We start from the raw sequence: 6,356 nt of genomic DNA, 5'->3' as shown, positions 1-6,356 counted from the left end.
TTCCCTCTCTCCATCTCCACCTCCGACACCTCCATCTCTCCCCATCCACCTCCACCCCCAGACAGACAAACATATATAGTCAGAGTCTTATATCTACCACAGAGTCTTACATCTTCTACATGAACACAACTCAGCTTATCCAGATAGATATAGAAGACCGTAGAGCTTGTGTTGCTATGTCTTATGCATGATAGACTGAGAATCATGTATTCTAGAATATAGATTTCTATGTGAAATATGCTTTTCTTCCTCCTGAGTAAATAGATTAAACCCCTGTCTTTTCCTAACTACAGAAGGTTTAATTTATTTTTACCAGGATGTCCCATCGAGGTCAAATATATATTTTTTTTCAAGGAGACCTCTTTCCGTATACAGTATGCAAGAGTCTGGAGAATGAACAGTGAGGAAAATATAGGCCTAATAATAACCTAATATGTGCACCACTAAAGCAAGGAGGAACCAGGATGAGGAAGGGAGCACACTTTGTTTTCTTAATCACTTCAGAACAACCCAGTGCAATTTCCTAAAGTGTTTAAGGAGCGAGTGGCAGGCTGCAAGCGATCCAGCACGCTGATGCTGTCGTCTTGTTGAACAGCGTGCTGGTTTAGCGGAAGAAAGAACCGACACTTGACTCCAACCCCTCACGCCACATGATGAGCCCTACTGTTACATTAAACATCCTTGATCTGTAATGATTTGACAGAGCTAGGTTTCCATTACACAACATTATCAGTAGCTAGGTTTCCATTACACAACATTATCAGTAGTTAGGTTTCCATTACACAACATTATCAGAAGTTGGTTTATCATAACACAAATTATCAGTAGCTAGGTTTCATTACAAACATTATCAGTAGCTAGGTTTCCATTACACAACTTTATCAGTAGCTAGGTTTCCATTACACAAATGAAGTAGCTAGGTTTCCATAACACAACATTATCAGTAGCTAGGTTTCCATAACACAACATTATCAGTAGCTAGGTTTCATTACACAACATTATCAGTAAGCTAGGTTTCCATTACACAACATTATCAGAGTTAGGTTTCCATAACACAACATTATCAGTAGCTAGGTTCCATTACACAACATTTATCAGTAGCTAGGTTTCCAATTACACAACATTATCAGTAGCTAGGTTTCCATTACACAACATGGAATCAGTAGCTAGGTTTCCATTACACAACATTATCAGTAGCTAGGTTTCCATTACACAACATTATCAGTAGCTAGGTTTCCATAACACAACATGATCAGTAACTATATTATATTCTAAAATCCGCATAAAAACAATATGCACATTTTTCCACAATAGGTGTGTTTCCATCAAACAGACTTGTTACGGATGTGCGCTTGATGACATAGTGAAAATTAAAAAACTTTTGCAACTAAGTTCCCATGTACTGAATAAAAAATGTAAGTGAAATGGGTTTCCATCACATTTTCAACTCTGTGGAAATAAAACGCTAACTTGCCCAATCTGGTTTTGGCCTATGCTCTCTAGACAACGGTGTAGGTTATATGATGAGATGGATAAGAGCAGTGTGAATGAATGAACGAGAGGCAGTGTGAGGGGCAGTGTGAATGAGGGGCAGGTGGGGCAGAGCCTGTTTTGAGCCCCACCTGTTTAGCAAAAAATAAAGAAAAAGTGTTGCCTGTTTTGCATTTTACTTTGGCATTAATACATGTCACATATCAGTTTGCAAAAAAAAAAAAAAAAAAAGTATATCATTGAGTTAATATATCTGCATACAAACATAGTCTCTTTTCGCTTTCTTGAGTAAGGCTGCTCCAAAATGTAGGTGTGTCAACCTAGCTCAGTACTGGTGAGGCAGCCTGCGGGAAAATACGGACCGTAGTGGTTGGTAATGCTCTCTAGTTGTGCCGTGATTGGCTCAGTGTTCTGTCACTCATGGGGACACTACCTCACCGCAAAAACTATGGATCAATCTACTGGCAAATCCTTTTTAATCCTTGTTATATGAAGAGAAATAATGAAGAGAAATTATAGACAAAACGTATCGGTGCTCATCGGCCATTGTACATAAACATTACACAACAAGTTGGAAATCGCAAATTCAACAATGAGTGGTTTGGAAGAAATCAGTGGTTAACTGCAAGCGTTGCAAAGCAATCACTAGCCTGTGTCACGTTCCTGACCTATTTTATGTTATTTTTGTATATGTTTAGAGGGTCAGGGCGTGAGTTGGGGTGGGCATTATATGTTTTGTGTTTCATTGTTTAGGTCACTTGTAATTAGCCTTATATGGTTCTCAATCAGAGACAGGTGTTTGACGTTTTCCTCTGATTGAGAACCATATATAGGTTGGCTGTTCACACTGTTTGTTTGTGGGTGATTGTCTCCTGTGTTTTCCGTGTCTGTGTCTGCGCACCACACGGGACTGTTTTGGTTGTTCGGTTCGTTTATTGTAGTCTGTTCCTGTTCGTGAGTTCTGCGTGTTTTATGTAAGTTCCATGATCAGGTCTGTCTACGTTGTTTGTTTGTTATTTTGTATAAGTCAAGTATAGTTCGTGTCAGTCTTCGTCTTTTCAATAAATTCATTATGTCAACATACCTCGCTGCGTATTGGTCCACTGATCCTTCTCTCCTCTCCTCGTCTGAGGAGGAGGACGACGTAGAATGTCGTTACAGCCTGCTATTCAGTGGAGTGGGAGTGTGGTCCAAGTCTGGGTTTAAGGGTATCTTTTCCAAGGATAAACATTCAACACCATGGGCCAGAAAAGGTTGAATACATTGGCAATGCTATCAATCCGGCGTTATTTCTGCCGTGTTCAAAACAACTGAAAACTCAGAATTGGGAAATCTCAGACTTTAGTGAGTTCAAGACAAATGGGAACTCTGAAAAAAAAATGGGCTCAGACTGGAAAAATACGTTTTCAACGATAATCCAACTCGGAATTCCAAGTCGGGCCTCTTTTTAAAGCTCCGACCTGAAGATCACTGACGTCATGATTCAACCTAGTTTTTTTCTGAGTTCCCAGTTGTCTTGAAAGCACCATAAATCCAGAGAATAACCAATGACGAAGTTTGATTACAACATTTGCCCACAAGAAGGACCGCCACGCCACCTTCCTGTTCAAGTGAGCAGAGCACAACAAGGTAAGTCCAAAAATGTATTGCACGCTGCTACATAAATGATGTAATATGCCAGGGAGATATGTTTACTGTAGCTAAGAAAGTAATACTAAGTGTATATTGTGTAGTAAGCTGTTAGTAGCCCATGTGCCTCACCCTAATACTGTCTTAATCTAAATTACGGACAGTCTCTTATCTGCTCGTCGTCCTCTTTTGCCATAGTTTGTACATCTAAATTGTCATTATGAACCACATTAATTTAAGCAACTCAGCGATATCAGCTATGTATTTTTAAAAGGCAGTAAATGAGGCTGAATGAACTGTTTTGCTGCCAGACAAGGCTCCTCTGATACCCAGGTGTAGCAGTGGTAAGGTGTTGGGACTGCTGTTGGGACTCTGCTGTTGGGACAGCTTTATGTAGGCCCTAACGGTTTGTGGGCACCGTTTATCACTGTTATAGTGCAATTAATGTATTGTTTTGTGTGCTGTGTTGTGTAGTGGCTTTGCTGGCATGCATCACCAATATGTACATGCTAAAATCGCCACTGGATAAGAGCAATATCATTTTTATTTGATAAATTGGCTGCCAAGCATCGATCACCGTGTCACCAGCGTTCAAATAATATCCTTGATATTTATTGGAAATATACATCAAGCTCACCACCGTCCATCACTTAATCACCATGAAATTCCTCATAACTGATTTCATCTGCCTATATACTCTTAATACTTCCCATGTTATAGTGGTAGTACAAGGTATCATATCATCGTTTGGCTCTAATATGATGGTTTCCACTGCCATTTTTCACATAATTAATTTTACAGACACAAAAATATCACACCATGTCGAACGAACAAATTGTCTGTCTACATTTATTAAGTTGAACAAAGATTTTCTGTTTCCACCAGCCCAGTCGTGACTTTTTTTACGTGTCAGATAATTCATCCACATGAAATGGTTGTATGGAAACCTGGGCTGCGCTCAGCACGTTTTTATGTTCTGGAACGTTCAATTGAACGGAAACGGTGCTGTACTGAACGACCAGTTGAAAAACGGGGAGGGGTTGGGTTGTGTGTTGGAGAACGCTGTCAGCATGGCCACTGCTATTTAAATACATCGCTCATTCCTTCAAGCCACACGTCACCACACCCACCAAACGGGAAAAAACAAGAATGTTTTGGAGAAACGTGTCATTCAGTACAAACTGTTCCTCAACATAGCAAACGTTCAAGTGAACTGCTCACACCTCTGGTTAGTGACATTTATTTTTTGTCCAATTTGGGGTTGATGGGTAATGTAGAACATGGGGTAGATGGGTAGTGTAGGTCATGGGGATGACGGGTAGTGTAGGCCATGGGGTGGATGAGTAGGTTAGGCCATGGGGATGATGGGTAGTGTAGACCATGGGGTAGGTTAGGCCAGTGTAGGCCATGAGTAGGTTAGGCCATGGGGATGATGGGTAGTGTAGGCCATGGGGATGATGGGCAGTTTAGGCCATGGGGTGGATGAGTAGGTAATGGAGTGGTGTTCAGGCAGTAGGCCGGTAGGCAGATAGGTTAGGCCATGGGGATGATGGGTAGTGTAGACCATGGGTAGGTAGTCGGCCATGGCGGTAGATGAGTAGGTTAGGCCATGGGGATGATGGGTAGTTTTTAGGCCATGGGGTGAGAGGATGGGTAAGGTTAGGCCATGGGGTAAGGGTAGTGTAGGCCATGGGGTAGATGAGTAGTGTAGGTCATGGGGATTGATGGGATCAGTTTTAGGCCATGGGGTGGATGAGTAGTTGGCCAGGGGTAGAGGAGTAGGTTAGGCCCATGGGGAATGATGGGTAGTGGTAGACGCAATGGGGAATGGGTAGTTTAGGCCATGGGGTAGATGAGTAGGTTAGGCCATGGGGATGATGGTAGTTAGGCCAATGGGGTAGAGGAGAACGTTAGGCCATGGGGTAAATGGGTAGTGTAGCCATGGGGTAGATGAGTAGTGTAGGTATGGGTAGATGGGTATGTAGCCATGGGTAGATGAGTAGGTTGGCCATGGGGTAAATGGGAGTGTAGGCATGGGGTAGATGAGTAGTGTAGGTCATGGGAAGATGGGTAGTGTAGGCCATGGGTAGATGAGTAGGTTAGGCCATGGGGATGATGGGTAGTTTAGGCATTGGGTGATGGGTAGTGTAGGCATAGGGTAGAGGAGTAGGTTAGGCCATGGGGTAGATGAGTAGGTTAGGCATGGGGATGATGGGTAGTGTAGACCATGGGGATGATGGGTAGTTTATGCATGGGTAGATGAGTAGTGTAGGTCATGGGTAGATGGTAGTGTAGGCCATGGGTAGATGAGTAGGTTAGGCCATGGGGTAAATGGTAGTGTAGGCCATGGGGTAGATGAGTACGTGTAGTCATGGGAAGATGGGTAGTGTAGGCATGGGTAGATGAGTAGGTTAGGCCATGGGATGATGGGTAGTTTAGGCCATGGGATGATGGGTAGTGTAGGCCATGGGGTAGAGGAGTAGGTTAGGCCATGGGGTAGATGAGTAGGTTAGGCCATGGGGCATGATGGGTAGTTTAGGCCATGGGGTAGAGGAGTAGGGTTAGGCCATGGGGTAGATGAGTGGTTAGGCATGGATGATGGGACGTTTAGCCATGGGGTAGAGGAGTAGGTTAGGCATGGGGTAGATGAGTAGGTTAGGCATGGGGATGAGGGTTAGTTTAGGCCATGGGGCTAGAGGAGTAGGTTAGGCATGGGGTAGATGGGTAGTTTAGGCCAGGGGGGGGTAGATGAGTGTTTAGGCCATGGGGAATGATGAGTGTGTAGACATGGGGATGATGGGTAGTTTAGGCCATGGGGTAGATGGTAGTTTAGGCATGGTAGATGAGTAGGTTAGGCATGGGGTAAATGGGTAGTGTAGGCCATGGGGGCGGTTTGAAAGGAAAAAAAAAAGAAAGTAGTGGTAGTCATGGGGAAGATGGGTCTAAGTGTAGGCCATGGTGTAGATGGGTAGTTTAGCCATGGTTAGATGGGTAGTGGACATGGGGATGATGGGGTAGTTTAGCCATGGGGTAAGATGGGTAGCTTTAGGCCTTGGGGTAGATGGGTAGTGTAGACCATGGGGATGAGGGTAGTGTAGGCCATGGGGTAGAGGGTTAGTTTAGGCCGATGGGGATGATGTAGTGTAGACCATGGGGATGATGGGTAGTTTAGCCATGGGGTAGAGTAGTAGGCATGGGGAATGATGGGTAGTTTAGGCATGGGTCAGATGAGTAGG

The sequence above is a fragment of the Salvelinus sp. IW2-2015 genome, unplaced genomic scaffold (assembly GCF_002910315.2).
Source record: "Salvelinus sp. IW2-2015 unplaced genomic scaffold, ASM291031v2 Un_scaffold1325, whole genome shotgun sequence".
In the NCBI taxonomy this organism is placed as follows: domain Eukaryota; kingdom Metazoa; phylum Chordata; class Actinopteri; order Salmoniformes; family Salmonidae; genus Salvelinus; species Salvelinus sp. IW2-2015.
This window is presented reverse-complemented; position numbering follows the sequence as displayed.